The following is a 14,619-nucleotide window of genomic DNA, read 5'->3' as shown; positions in this document are numbered from 1 at the left end:
TGGCAAATTACCCTTTTGTGGTAACTTGATCACATCTCATAAAAGTAAAAGCAAGCAAAACATCACGTGATAATCACAGAATGATAGATAATCCGGAGTTAGAAGGGACACCCAAGGATCACTGAGTCCAACTCCTGGCTCCAGACAGCACCACCCTAACCCAAGCCCTGCGTCTGAGAGCACTGTCTAAATGCTTTTTGAGCTCCAGCAACTCAGGGCTGTGCCCGCTGCCTTGAGAAGCCTGTTCCAATGCTCACCACCCTCTGGTGCAGAACCTTTTCCTAACACCCAGCCTGATGCTTCCCTTCCAAGACATGTCATTCAGTAATTTCTTTGTAAAGAAGATGGTACAGAAGAGCTACAAGAGGTCAAGTGTTTACCTCTGAAGAGGTAATGATGAAAAATTGATATACTGCACAGTGCTTGAACCAAAGCTGCCCTGGGATATACCCTTCTTTGGGTATTAACAAAATCAAAGTTGCTTATGTTCTGTAAATAATGGGACCTAAGTGTTCCTTTATCTTATTATTGCTTCCAAGGGGAATAGGCAAGTGTGTCCATAAAGGAGTAGAGGGGAGCTCACTGATTTCTTCCTTTTCCAGGGGATTGATTCTCCTGCTTGTTTTACGACTACACACACACAAAGTTCTCTGTTTAACATCATCAGTATTGTAAATACTGAGCTTTCTGCTACAGCTCTTATAAAGCATCATAAAACAAATTCTTGTTTGCCGTAACTGCTCTCCATAAGAAGCTTCTAGCTTTCAATACGTTTAAAAACTTGTTATTTTTCATTACTGGCTACTTGGTACTCGGTCCTCCTCCTCACTCTTAAATTATTTGCCATCCTCCATGCTCATTTCTGGCAAGCTTCAGCTTCCAGAACAAGAAATTGAACTATTTGATTAAACGAGCTCTCAAAATGTAACTTCCTGTTCACCTTCTGCTCTGTTTCACTTTGCTTTGCTCACAGATATACTGCAATTTTATGGCCCTGCAATAGTATGCTTAAACAGTGTAAACCCCTGTTGACTATGAGGATTTCTACCTCCTTAATTTTCACTCTAGAGTCTTCTCTCATTTTTCCCCCTGAAAAGAAATATTTCCTCCCTTAGAAGTCTGCATCACTCTGCTATCCTTTAATCTCTCCCAAGAGGACACTGGGCTTAATAATTATATTGAAATGTCTATTATTTAGGATACTGGGAGTACTTCCCACTATCTGGGGCCTCCCATTCCTCTGAGCAGATCTTTGCCAGCTAGCTCTGTATTTATATCTAACTAGTTCAAAGCACAAGGACTTTGTCCCTCCCACCCATTGAGTTATAATCAGATGGCATGTCTTAATTTTGACTCATTCACTTTGTGCATACATAGTTTCCAGAAAGAGTAAGCGAGGAGTTCAATTTCAGTGCTGTTCCTATAGCAAATCTTAGTAATGATGTTTTGAAAGGCATTATATATGCTAGACATCTTAATTCAAACCAGTAAAATTAACTCTATAGTTCAGGATTAAAACATGAGGAAAATCAGCTTGAAAAAGTATTGCGCATTGTGAACCCCAAAATAAAGCCTGGCATCTCTGCAAGTTACATGCAAACACAAGGAGGTCATTAAAACAAGAACAAATTAGTCAAAAAATGTTTGCATTACCATTGTAGTTTATCTCATTTTATTCTAAGTGACCCTTATTACGGCTTTAATGTGCCCTCTTGTATGGTGGGGTGTATTCCAAAATCCTTAGGAATTCACAGACCTCATTTTAAGAAGCTTGCTGCGCTGTCATGTAAGAGAGCTCTTCTGGATGCTGAAGGCTGTTGGACATCACAGACAGATTTCTCAGCCAGATCTACAACAAATTCTTGCAAGCTTTCATACAAGATGGACACTGTGCAGTTCTCTGCTCTCTGATTGCAGTGCTGTTAATTCAAGCCAACAAAGGATTCCCACTAGCTAACAGAAAATAGGCTTCAATTCAGCTTGGAGTGAAAACATGAGAAAGAATCTCATCTTCCAGTTGGCTTGGGCACTGACCCTACCTTTATCCCAGTGCTCAAACAACAGAAAGGCAGAGTTGTCATCTTTTTTCTTCTTCTCACTGGATTAAAAGGGAAATAATTGAAGTGAAACAAGAATTCAGCTTATCTATGGGTCCTTTGTTTTGTTTAATGCTACATTCATTCTATCTGATTTCATCAAATCCTACAAGGATTTTATTACCCTCTTATAGCCCTGCTACAGAGCCAAGTAGGCACCATTAAGTCAGCCTCCTACTCCACAGCTTTCATCTGAGCACTGTTTAGATTTGCAGGGAGAAGCAAAGAACAAAAGAACTTTAAATACACACGTGGAACAACTAACCTTAGAAATATATATTATGATCACTCTGCAACCACAATATTGTTTCATTGTGCACGCTGCTTCCCAACAGTTCAGATGTCAGGGATTTATTAGCTACCACAGTCTTAAACACAGAAACCTCTAAATCAGAAAAGGTATCTTTATAGTGCAGTGTAGTAAAATCCAGGCTGGGGGAGGCTGGGGCTTGGGGCTTTTGCTTTGTTTTTTATTTCTATTTTTTTAGCCATTCCGTCTCCTAAAATACAGCACAGTCAGAGATGCACAGCAGCGACTTGCCTTCTGCAGTCTGTGTAGGCACTTCAGCTCAAAGTGTTGCTCAGGTGTGTTGCTCTTCTGCTTTCCTCTACTAAAGCTGTTAAGAACCAGGTAGCTGGAGGAGGAAATCCGTGCCTGTTTGAAAACAGTGGAAAAGCAGTTTTAAAATGCATTTGCTTTCAGAGTCGATTCTGTTTCTCTCTGTTGTAAAACACAACAATTGAATTAGATCATTACACAGATAAGGAAGATGCTCAGTCATGTTTGTTAGATACAGTGCCAGCCTCTGACAGCCAATGGCCCAGACATATACCCATCACCCCCTCTCATCCCTCTTACATTTCTGCTTCCTCTGATACTGGAGTGAGCACAGATACTGTAGTAGCCTAAGCCAGTACCCACGTACCACATCCGCTTCTCCCTCTTGATCGCCTTGCACACATAACTGCAGTGCTAAGAACCTCCTCTCCCTGCTCAGGATACTTCTAGATTAAGAAACTGGGTTCTAAACATGCTTCTGAAAATAGCTTGTTTTAACAGCATCTCAGCTTCTACCTTTCACTTCATGTAATTACGACTTGTTTTCCACTTACTGCAAACTCTGAGCTTTCCAAACCTCATATTCCTGCCCTCTACGATCTGTTCAAATCATAGAAATGTAGCGTTAAGATTTGCTTTCCCACAGTTATTTAATATTCACTTTTAAGATCCCTCAGAATCTGATCTCTGACTCTCCTTATTTTAGTCTTCTAGAAGCTTTTCACCTCTGCTGACGCTCCTTCTCACAGAGCAGTGCCTAGCACGGCTAGGATTTTCCTTTTGCATGTTACCCACATGCACTCGGTAACCATTTCAAACTGATAAATCACCTTCAAGACACACCTTTATTTTGATGCCAAAATGCATCTGCATTTCAAAACAATGACATGAGGTACCTGTGGGACATCAGCAACATTTCCTTCGTTAGAAAAAGTTTAAACCTGCAATTGATGCATATCACCAGTGATCTACAAATCTTGCTGGCATTTGCCTTCAGACTTTGCCCTACCTCCTTCCTATTGTTTGTGCTACCCTTGTGCTGCCTTTTCATTTTCATCATGTTCTTTGAGACAGTCTTCCACCCACTTGCAAAGGTTCCAGGAAAAGATGATACAAACCCTAGCTGTGACCTTCAGGCACTATTACAATGTTGGTTTTTTTTACTGTGGGTCTACAGAGGGCCATATCCAACACAGTCACACCATTTGATGCCACACTGTGATGTAGATTATCAAAGGACAATCTGCTGTAATTTAGATCTGTACCTTTTTAAACATTCTATCAAATTCCAGAAGTAGCATCCTCAGCTACAGAGAAATCCCTTACTGCTGAGATCTTGCTGCTTGGCTGTTGCCACAGTTTATATATAACTTCCTAGAAGAAGTGCTGCTAGTGACTTTAGTGGGTTTGCTTGCAGGGAAAGGTGACAGGATTAAATTCAGGCTGTAAACACTTCAGTACCCTCTAAGACTACGTTGACCTGTTATTATTAGAGCATTGTACTCAGACAGCAAAGACCTGCATCTAAGGATACTAGTTTCTATTTCCAGCTCTATGACATTTATTTTTATTTGAACTTATTTAAAGACAACACCATCGAGCCAGAAACAAAAGTCAGGAAGGAGGTGGAAGTCCACAATGCTCAAGACTCCAGACAATGACAGGAAGCAGCCCGTGTTTTGAAAGCTCCCCCAACTCCCTTACAGATTACCTCTACTGAAGCCCGAAAAGTGAAATAAAAATATAAACAAAACTCTGCAAAGGGGAAATCCTCTCGCATTCAGATGTCAGCAGAGTGGAAAATTTTAAAGAGAATCCAAGTCTGGTGCATTATGTTAGAAAAAGATTATTTATATAAAAGCAGGAATTGAACGGCGGCACGACAGTAAAAAGACACGTAACGACTCAATGCTCCACTTGGAGAAATCTCACTGTCTGCTTCCAAGTAAAACTATAAATCAAGAAACAAAAAAGCAGTTGATGTCTTTGTGATGGGTATATAAGAGGATCTTAAGTGTTTTCAAAGTTTCTATTTTAGAGTCATCTGAATGCTGCACACGGGTGTTTTAGGTATATGAAGCCATACATTTCATCTTTGATCTCCATAAGGAGATTAAAAAACACAAGAAAGGCCTTCAAACTTGGCTAAGGTTGCAGAGCAGCACAAAAGTTCGAGCAGAATCCAACTGCTCTGATCTCCAGAGATCAGCTGCAAACACACCAATAAACAGGATGGAAGAATACTCTTTTCAAAGGAGTATTACAAATGGCAGATTAACTGTGCAATATGTTACTGTGTTCAGGAAGATCAGGAACTGGACTGGAAAACAAAAATAGACAATCATAGATGATGCAGTTACATTAGAAAACACTGGGGAAAAAATGTCAAGGGGGTATTATATTCTTTCACTTCAGGTTATAAGAAGAATACTGACAGGATCTGTGAAAGAACTTTTCCTATAAGTAATTACTGCAGAGCTGTCCACAAAGGAGCACAATACACTCTATATTATAGGCATTTTGTCAATCTTGCTATAGCCACAGCTGCCTTCCATGCTACAAGAATTTTGCAGGATCTTTAAAGTATGAGCTCAAACACACAGTCTTGCATCCACAACAAAATCCTTCCTAGGGAGGACTAATCAAATGCAAGGCAATTTAGTAACACGGTCAGTGAGAACATCAGAAAGCATCAAATACAAGGAAGGAGTTTGTAAGGTGGCCACCAGCACCCCGAGGACTGGAATAAGCCACCAGATGTGCTTCCCATCCAGCAGCAGACAGCATCAGGTGGCAGCAAGCTTCAGTTCTCATGGATTTATCCTGGATTAAACCTGGCCAGCAAGGCATGAAATGCCTCCATCGCTTGCTTCCCCCAAATACCTGTCAACTATTCTTTATGTCTTGGCTTTTTTTTTTTTTTTTTTTTTTTTTAACCTTTCTTCTGAAATGTGAGAAGGAAGCAAAAAAAGCCACTGCTTTAATATCTTTCTTTTGTTTTCCTTAAAATTTAAGCTCACTGCAAAGCACGACCAGACGTGCATTTATCACCACAGTGTGCAGATGTGTGAGTTGATAATTTGGCGCCCACTTCAGAGAAGGAATTCTGCTTGTTTTTTGTTCCACTCGTTAGTCCAAAACCAAGTGCAAAGTTGCACAATCGTCCAACTTTGTTGGAAGAGCAATATTTATAACTAAGATTCACAGAAAAGAAGGAAAGAAAACAGTCCTCCTTACTGCTAAGTGGCTATATGTTAAAACCCAAGAATTCAGCAGAGAACACATTGCCATTCTGCTGTCCCACGCAGGTTTCTTGCTCTTCCAAGTGGACTCTGAACTTCATATATTTCTTTCTCCCCCTCATCCCCCAACCCTTGATGATAGCATTTGGCAGGAACTTTTAATTTAAAAAAAAAAAAAATCCAGACTGCTTTGTGCTACTCCAGCAAACCTCTCTGGGGAAATGATGTTCTTTGCTCAGCAATTCCTGTTCAGCACAGAGTGCCAACACAAGGAAAACAGCTGGAGCGACTTCCTATTCTCCACTCAGGCCTGGTGGCCTAGTCCTTACAGAAAGAAACAGAAAGAAACAGAGGCTGAAAACAAGAAAGAATCATTGACAAAGAAACCCACGATGACTTCTGTAAGATGTTATTTTCAGCTCTGTGTTTAAGTAAACGCATTCACTCTCCTGTAACACAGAACATATTAACAACCTCATCCAACCACTGAGCCATGGAAAAGGCTTTCCACCAAGTGGCAACCAAAACTATAATGAGAAAAGTCGACCTGTTGTAAAGTCTGTGCAGGAATGGCCTGGGCTTGAGCAGCTATAACGTCTGAACCTAAACACAGCCTCCAAAAATAACGTTAATACAGAGCAACAGATGCTGCTTCTGAATCACCACCTGACTGATGTCTCAAGGTGAGAGTATACATTTTCTTGGCCAGATGTGTATCCTAAGCCAAGCGACCCAGGAATGCCATCTTGCCATACATCACTGTTTTGTCCCATTCAGCATTTTTTGTGAAGAACGTCCTACTTATTCCCCAGAAAGCCCTGTCTTTCATTTGAAGACAAATAATTTTCTATCTTGAACACCTGAATGTGGATCCCCCAGTAACTCCACTAAAACCTAGAAAACAGCAAGTAAGGCTTGCATTATCTTCAACTCTTATGTTTATATCATCCTTGCACTGGGGAGCAGGGAGAACTTGCCAGGTGGGGCTGATAATTATGTGGCTGTAATCCTAACAGCTGTCGCTCAGACACATGAGGATATTGTCCAGTTTCATCTGAACACCAAGAGATTTACTTTAAATCCCTTTCCACCATGTAGAAAAGCCATCCTGGCTGTGCAGCTATCATCACATCTCTCCCAGCTTCGAGTCTGTTTTGATAGATTGTTTTTTCCCCCTGAGAAACACACTGCCTGGACGTGTAGAGAAAGCCAACGTTTAATCCAAGGATTACAGCCATGAAGTCCTGCTATTCTAAATCAGACTGCTTCTTGGGCTTTAATTTGAAAATCCCAATATTACTTGCTAACTTCCTCGCATTTAAATCTCAAAACGCAAAGCATCTGAGATCGTAGCCGGGTTCTGGAAGACACCCAACATCTAAATTTCCAGGGAAGTCAGGAAAGGCTGATAATTCGGTTCAGGCAAGGTTATGTATTTGTTCTTTACTACACTGATATGGGATAACACTCCAGCCCTGCATTTTTCTTTTTTTCAGCTTTGCTCATTTCTTCCTTTTAAGGAAATGTGATCTTTTTAATTGCTCCTCATCTCTAATCACACCTAGATAATACTAACTAACCCTTAACTACTTTCTAGGTTTGATGAGTGGGGAAGGAAGAAGGGACAGATAGCAGTGCTAAACCTCCAACGCTTAGGAATTTGCAGCCCATCCTTTTCCTGAGGCTGTGTCGTGGCAGCACTCCCATCACACTGAATGACAGCACAACTCCATTTCCTTTTCTCCCCCAATCTTTTTCTTGATTACCTTACATTTCCCTCACTGCAACCTGTTGCCAGCCCTCAGACTACTTCAGCGGACACTGCAGGTTCCTCCGGTTCAGGCTTCAGCTGGGGGATGAGGAAAGCCTTTAAAAGAGGAGAATGGAAACAAATACTCCAAAGTAACATCCAACTGACTGTGTAAAATGCCGATTAACATTAAATGAATGTTGCACCCAACCTGCACATTATGTACAATCAGTGTAGGTTAAAACGAAACACACTGCCTATAACATGCAGGGCATGTAACTTGCCCGTTACTCCACAGTTAATAAAAAGGCTTAACATTAGAAGTCACAACATGCATCGCATTCAAGTTACGTCTCATTTTAGGATCAGAATACTCCAGTACCCATCTGCTATCACAGTCTTACAACAACAAATGTTTTACCCTCCATAGCTTTATCGTTCTCCCATGCTTATAAAGAATGAGAGAATAACATCCAAATCTAATGCAGATGTTTCACAGGTACACCAAAAATATGCAGCAAAAATTAATTAGTCTCTATGGGAGACAGACACAGGGGACTATGGAGTCCCACTCCATGCCTTTGGTACGGTTATTGTACTGGTAAAAATGTTTCTTATCTAGGTCACTGCTTTACCTTTTCTTCCTCAATTATTTGAGGAATTGTTTTACAGCCTCCTTTGATCTAGGTATTCAGGCCAGCAACAATACAGAGCAGAACTGGGTAAACATCATCTTAAACAATATTTAATCAAAGAGGGATTTTTTCAGGTTTATCACGCTTCCATTGCAAAGAAAGCTGTCACTAAATCTGTGAAAGTACCCACACAGCAGCAGCTTCAGCAGGCCCCAGGACATGCAGCTGCTGACCTACCTGGGCATCCCCCAGGTACAGCACTCACTGCTTGTTTTCCACATACTATCTACCCAAATATCCAAAATCTGTTGAACAAGGAACTCAGGATGTGACAAGTGCAACCTGATTATTCCTAAGTCCTACAGCTGGAAAAGCATTATGTACATGTTGAAGAAACTCAAAGCCCAGAGGTTTAGCTAGTAGGAAGTTGTGAAACTCTTAACCAAAGTGGCCAGAACCTGATGAGATAGTGGGAAGTGTCAGGAATCAGCCTTGCCCTGCGAGCTCAGCTGGCTAACTCTGTAGAACAACACTGAAGGAATTAGATCAACTCACTCTTTCTTCTTCAACTTGATTTCCCTGTGTTCCTACAGTCATGTTGCCTGCCACTCTCCCCCCTAGAGTGGATTCAAGCCAAGTTTAACAGAAATTTAAGCCACTGTATGGTTCATGGAAACCTACAGATGGAAAGAAGAGGGCTTCTAGCATTTTGTTGATAAAAACGCCCCATCCTTGTGAAACAATGCATTCGGAGCATAAACCTCCTCAATCAGTCCGAAAGCACTAAGCAGTAGAAAACCAGGCTTCATTAGTTCTGGCCTCTGGGGCTGGGAGTGTGTAAAAACACATGTGAGAGCATAAATGATAGATTTCAGCAAGCCTCATATTTGGAAAAAATACAGAGGAACTCAGGGACTTGGATTGTCTAGAAATCCACTAACATGGAGCTGCAGCAAATCAGCTATACATATGAATGAGACCCAGCTTCCTCCTGATGTGTGACTCCTTCCAACCTTCCCAACATGACCCGAGCCCCCTGCAAACACCCCAACCCTCCTCTCCTTCCCACGCAACAACCAGCACACGCCGTAGCTGGGCTGCATGGTCACCGCTGCATGGCCACCACTGGCCACTCGAGCAGCTTGTCTGTGCCAACTGGACTGCAACAGGAAAGTGGAGGAGAAACTTCTGGAGCTCCAGCTGGAACCCTTTCTCACAGTGGGGTCGTGAAAGAAATTCTCTTTTCCATCCAAGCACTGATTTTATGACGTTCACATTACTACCTGGGGAACATCTACTGCTCTGCTAAGCCGAGCTGATATCCGCAAAGCGATTCAAAATTCCAATGAAATACAGGCTACAGGAAGTTATCCTTACTTGCTCATGCCAATAAGTAGTGTTGGTTGGAGATTAGAAAGAATTCAAAAATATCCTTGGAAAATGAGGCAATGCTTTGGAGCAAAGTGAAATCAGGAAACATTTTAGAAGAGATCAGCCACAACTGTACACAAAACAAGCAAACAAACCCTAAAAAATACCTTAAAACCTCAAAAATGTGTGTCTTGGCCAACTTGGACAACTATAAAAGTCACACTAAAGATTTTCACAAAGCTTTTACAGAACTGAAATTCAGGCTCCTCCAGCAGAACCAGGCACAGATTTGACACTGGTTGACTCACAGTGGTTTACAGTCCTGAACTAACACACAGGCCATGTGTGATTTCCATTCACACAGAGATGGCAAACTATTAAATTCTGATAACTCAGAAGTGGATATATGTCCTGGCTGGTCATCCACCATTCCTTCCCTCTTCCAGACCAGACAAAGTGTTATGCTATCCCAGCAATCCATCTGCCCACAAGAAGGCAACCATCCAGCTGCAGCCATGTCCTCACAGAGGACGAAATCTAATGGAGTCCATAGAGCAAAAGCAGTCACATTGGACACTTAACAAATACATACAACAATACCCACTAACAACTGTGATCATGGAAAGGGAAGCAGTGGGCTATGGCACTAAAGAGCAAAAAGCCCTGTGCACAACAAGCAGTACAACGCACTGTGTAGGTTGAGAAACTCAGAGGCAGCAAAACACTTCATCTGGTGCATTCTACACTGGCATCAAAATGGAACCACGGCATTTTAAAGGGTCAGGTATTGAAAACTTACACCTAAAACAGAGATAGAAGAGGTCAACTACCTGGCACTCACATCTGACAAAACCCACCTTTAGAATTGGTATAGTTTTATGTATGTAAGTAAAACCAAGTATCACAACACCAGCACCTAACAAACATGCACAAGCTGCCCTGCATTGTCTTTTCAAGTGCTGTTATGAATTACTCAAGGTACTCTTAAGAGCTGATGAGAAATCCAGACATAGCCTTGCTAAAGCATTAGAAAGCTTAAGAAAAAGAAAATTCCAGATCTTGAGGTATTTCCTTGATCACACTAAGATTTTTCTCCCACTCTGGTATACAAAAGCCCCAGCCCTCTGCAAAAGGCATGACTATGCCAGATGTACATTTCTCACAATCAAATCTGTTTTAATTTCTCTATAAAGGATATGATTTTACACTGAGTCCTTCAACAGAAGTGCATCAAAAGGTTGTGCAGAACAGTGAATTACCTGCAGTTATGATCTGGCTTGGTAGGCAAACCACATGAGCACAAAGGACCCACTGTTAACTCCAGAACAATTTAGGACATTACAACTCATCGCATTCTCAAAAGTTCAGCGTTTGCTAACATTCCTCATCAGGTCTCCTCACGTTTCACGGATTTTTACTGGATTAAACATCCCACAACTCTCTAAGAAGCAAGAATGAACTGTTACAAGGATGAACATCACAGAGCAGGAACTGAAACACTAGCAGTTAAAATACTGGGAGGGATTGGCTCTGTGCAAGAGCTGGGAACAGATCCTAGAAACACTGACTTGTCGCTCTTTGCTCTAGTCAGTAGGTTCTGTTGGCAGCTCACTGCCTGTAAAATCTTTATGCTCCTACCTGAACAGCCATTAGGAGCAAACAGCTGAAGAAATGTTAAGGTTTTACGTTCCAGGCTACCGCTCCACGTACATCAATCACACCGTGCAGTGCAGGTCTAAGCCCAAATGCTAACTTGGGAACTGAATTCACATCTCCCTAATCAAAAGGCTGAGGTCCTCCGCTCTGAGGCTTTGTATCCACCTCAGTAATGCGTCACCCAACCACAGATAGGAAGACAGCAGAGCTCAGAGCCTCCTTCTCTGCAGAGCTTCTGCCAACTCCAATCTTAGAAGCAGAGCAGGGTATCTGGTGTCACTCAAAAAGGAAAAAGCATACAGTTCCTCCTCTTGGCTAGGCCTTGTAGAAAATAATGGCACGCAAGGAAATGGAGTCCTTGAGGCACACTCCCAAAAGATCACATCCTTTGGAGCTGTGAGGAAGGGGAATCAACAGCCCGACTCTTCCAGCTCACCCACTACTTCTACTGCCACTAGATCCAGCCCTCCTGTTTGTGCTAGGCAGGTGGGAAGGAGCTCACACCACAGCCACCATGCTTCACATCCAGCGATCAACCACACACACAGCTACAGCCTGCAGCAGACAGCAGCACTGCAGTATCGTAGTGCAGGATATTGTAAACACTCCCAGGAGCCAGCAGAGCAAAACCTGGAAAGAATGAGGCTGTTATTTCATATACAAGCAACAACACAAAAAAACAACCTCAGTCCAGAACCTGCCATTGACATCAATTAGAAGCATACCTGCAGTATGCTGGTTAGAAGGACAACCAAATGGGCTGTCAGATCTGACTCAGGACCTGCTCACCTGGTGGTGCTATGTGACTCAGCAGATTGCAGGGGATGCTGGGGTTCTCTGAAATAGTCTTTTTCTTTTTTTTTTTTTCCCCCATCTTTGTAGATGTGATGCTGACCTACAGTCCTCTGATGTATTTCTCTAGGGGTCAAATCTAGGGGAATGTGAGAAGGCTACATCATAATATTTACATCTGGCTTGGAATGGGAACAGCTGGCACACACAAGCACTGGGGCAGTGAAGAAACTGCTGTTGTGAGGAAAGTTAGCCTTGCTGCTAACACAAACCTGGAAGAATCTGGATTCTTTCCTGGCTCAGTCAGTAACTCACCTGTACCTCAGTTTGTCGCTCTGAACAGTGAACAGAAAAAGAGTTTTATTGTGACTTTGTAGTTGTAGCTCAGAGAAGTGTACAGCCCATTCCATTGGTATTTGTAAAAGTGTTTTAGAAGTCCTGCAACAAGGGTCTTGTAGCAGAACAGGCATGGATACTTTGGAAATAGTCAAATTCCAAAGAAAGAAAAAATTAAAAAGACATTTCTCACCCACAGGTTTATTACTCTAAAATAGCACAAACATTACACCACACAGTGTCTGGGATATCTGGACAGAAATATCAGAGAGAGGCTTTGAGACATTTTCAACATAACTAGGAGCAGGAAGGATGAGACTGCAGACCCTTGAGGCTTAATTTGAATAAATAATTTCATTGCTTATCTGATCTGCATCTGCAATCTGAACCTTTTGAGGTTCGCCTACTACCACTAAACAAGACACCATGCTGAGAACACAGGAAACCTCAACAGATTTGGTCAAGAAATCACGTAGGAAACAAAATGAGGTCATGCAATTCTTCTTCAGTTTAACACTGGCAAAAGGGAGAAGGGGGTAGAAAATGGAGAGAGAGGAAGTCCTTTATGCTGTAAATAAGAATCACTGCACAGCCAGTGATACTCCCACATTTCTGTTTGTTCTCATCCACTTCCACTTCTGCTTCTTCGCTGTACTCCAAGCTAATCAGCAGTGCAAGTAACATGAATGTCCAGCCTCCCATTGTCCATCAGTTATACCAGGAATTGCCCTGTTCTCTCCTACACGATTTTGAATAAAAACCAGCTTAATTTGAACACTGTACATAACCAGAAATGAGATCCACACTGCAATTTTTACCCAACTAACAGAAGTCGGGTGGTTTACATGAATTTTAGTTAGCCTAAATAAAATACTTCAGTTTTTTTTCCAGAAACAGCTTCCCCCATTCAAGAAGTGGCCGTGTGGAGCTGCCCTACACGTATCAAAGGAGTCGGAATGAATTCCCATCACCCACACTGAATACATCACTCTATCCGACCATGACATAGAAGAAAAAAGCAAGTTCTTTTCTCATCAAAAAGAAAATAGCAATGCCCTGAAATCACATGTCTTCTAGGCAGCCTCCCAAGCACACTTTGTTTTCATTGACTAAAATAACGCCTTACAATAGAAATTGAAAGCAGATTTTCCTACACTATAAAAAGTCTTATTCTGCAAGAGACCAGCAGATTCTGAATCGTGTTATTTACGCTCGTATCTGCATATTGAAAGAACACGGCTCAGCTAAATAGAGAAAAACCAGCGGCTCTGTCTGCACTCTGCTCCTGCTTTAATGGCTAGGGGAGGGATGCAACCAGCCCGAAATAACAGAGCCCCACCAAACCATTTGGAAACAGGCACCACACAGTCCTATTTCTCGGTTCTCTGTTGACCAATTCTGTAAATAACTCCAAAGGTCACAAGGGCAGCAGCAGCTGACTGGGACACCCAGGCCCAAACCCCCAGACAAAACACCTACAGGCACGACTGGGTATTCCCAAAGAACACCTCGTTCTGGCCTCCTCCTCCTCCTCCTTGTTGATACACAATCAGTGTTTGTCAGTCTGTTTGATCTGAATGCCTTGGCAGCTGGTTTGGAAGGGGGAGGTGATAGGTGTACTCACCCCTAATTGCACTGACTGACTGTGATTTGCCTGCTTCATGCCATCACCGGGGCGTAGTCAGAACTTTACTCTGCTTTTCTGCCAGCACAACTCCATTCATTTCAAAGGAAATGCCCTTTAGGTTGACAGCTGGAAGTGAGATCAAATTGGACAGAATACTGGGGAAATTTCCTAAACATACACAGCTCATGGGTCATGCAAGAGTACAAATGAATACTTTTGCCTCTCTCACAATGCTTAGGACAAGTACTGGTAAAACTTTCCCAGCCCTTCTGGACACCAGCCTAGCTCTGTTGATCTTCACTGAAGCAATCTGTAGTCATGCTGATCATTTGGTACTAAACCTCAATTAATTTTCTGAACTGATACTTTCTAAGAATGAAGAACGGCTCTTTGAGTCCAATGATTATGTTCATTTTAAATAGGAATGTGGCAAAGGGGAGTTAACTCTTTGAAAGGGTAAATAAGAGCAGGACAAGGGGAAATGGTTTGAAGTTGAGGGAGGGGGAAGTTGTTTGCTGTGAGAGTGGTGAGGTGCTGGAACAGCTGCCCAGAGAG

At 42.1% G+C, this 14,619-nt stretch overlaps 1 long non-coding RNA gene across 1 annotated transcript in view; it reads right to left on the bottom strand.

Moving 5' to 3' along the window:
- Positions 1 to 1,760: 1,760 nt before the first annotated feature.
- Positions 1,761 to 14,619, bottom strand: part of LOC128072194 (uncharacterized) — a 25,681-nt gene continuing 12,822 nt past the window's right edge. Inside the window, exon 4 of the long non-coding RNA XR_008202164.1 lies at positions 1,761 to 2,751. This is a non-coding gene — a long non-coding RNA (uncharacterized LOC128072194). The remainder of the gene's footprint in view (positions 2,752 to 14,619) is intronic.

The sequence above is a fragment of the Tympanuchus pallidicinctus genome, unplaced genomic scaffold, assembly GCF_026119805.1.
Source record: "Tympanuchus pallidicinctus isolate F22 unplaced genomic scaffold, pur_lepc_1.0 scaffold7, whole genome shotgun sequence".
Taxonomy (NCBI): Eukaryota; Metazoa; Chordata; class Aves; order Galliformes; family Phasianidae; genus Tympanuchus; species Tympanuchus pallidicinctus.
Note: the sequence above shows the minus strand (reverse complement) of the source record. Positions and strands in the feature narration are given on the sequence as shown.